A 1,068-nucleotide genomic window follows, 5' to 3' on the forward strand; every position below is an offset into this window, starting at 1 on the left:
TTTTAAAGTCAAGATATACAACATCAATCTCTTTTCCCTTGTCCAGGTGATAGGTCACCTGGTCATAAAAGGAAATGAGATTGGTCAAGCAAGACCTACCCACAACAAACCTGTGCCGGCTATCCCTTAGGATGTTGCCATCAGCCAGTCTGTTAAGGATGGCCTCTTTGATAATCTTTTCTAAGACTTTTCCCGGGATAGAGATCAGGCTGATGGGCCTGTAGTTTGCCAGATCCAGTTTCCTCCCTCTCTTGAAGATAGGCACCACATTGGTCTTCTTCCAATCTTTGGGCACTTCACCAGAGCGCCAGGAGCTCTCAAAGATCTGTGCCAGGGGATGAGCTATGATGCTTGCCAGCTTCTTGAGTACTCTGGGGTGTAGATTGTCAGGACCGGCTAACTTGAAGGTGTCCAGCCTCTCAAGGTGTTCCTTCACAAGGTCAGCATTGATGGGGGGTAAGGAATCATCCTCACCCAGGTGTTCCCATCCTGTAATGGGGAGGGGTGTCCCTTAGGACTGGTGAAAAATGGATGCAAAGTACCCATTTAGTAAGTTGGCTTTTTCCTGGGCATCAGCTGTCAGTTGTCCCATCTGGTTTAGCAGGGATCCGATGTTGCCCTCGCTTTTCCTCCGGCTTCTCACATATCTAAAAAAGGACTTTTTATTGTCCTTGATACTTGTAACTAGCTGGAGTTCAGTCGTAGCCTTGGCTTTCCTGGTTCGCTCCCTGCAGGCCCAGACCAGTGCAGAATATTCCTCCTTGGAGGTGGATCTAGTCCTCCATCCTTTGTAAGTCTTTCTATTTAGATGCAAGAGGTCTGCTAGTCCTCTGAAGAGCCAAGGGGGCTGCTGTGCCCTTTTGCTGCCTTTCCTCCGAGATGGAATAGACTTTGATTGTGCATCCAGGATCGCTCCCTTGAGGAGCAACCACGTTTCCTGAACTCCCCTCCCCTCCCCTCAGGGTCGGGGGTCCCTTAGGACCTTGCCAACAAGCCTCCTTAGCTTGTCAAAGTCAGTTTTCCTGAAGTCAAGGACTTCTGTATTGATGACTGACTTGCCAGCTTTAC

The sequence above is a fragment of the Crocodylus porosus genome, unplaced genomic scaffold, assembly GCF_001723895.1.
Source record: "Crocodylus porosus isolate Cpor-Errol unplaced genomic scaffold, CroPor_comp1, whole genome shotgun sequence".
Classification (NCBI taxonomy): Eukaryota; Metazoa; Chordata; order Crocodylia; family Crocodylidae; genus Crocodylus; species Crocodylus porosus.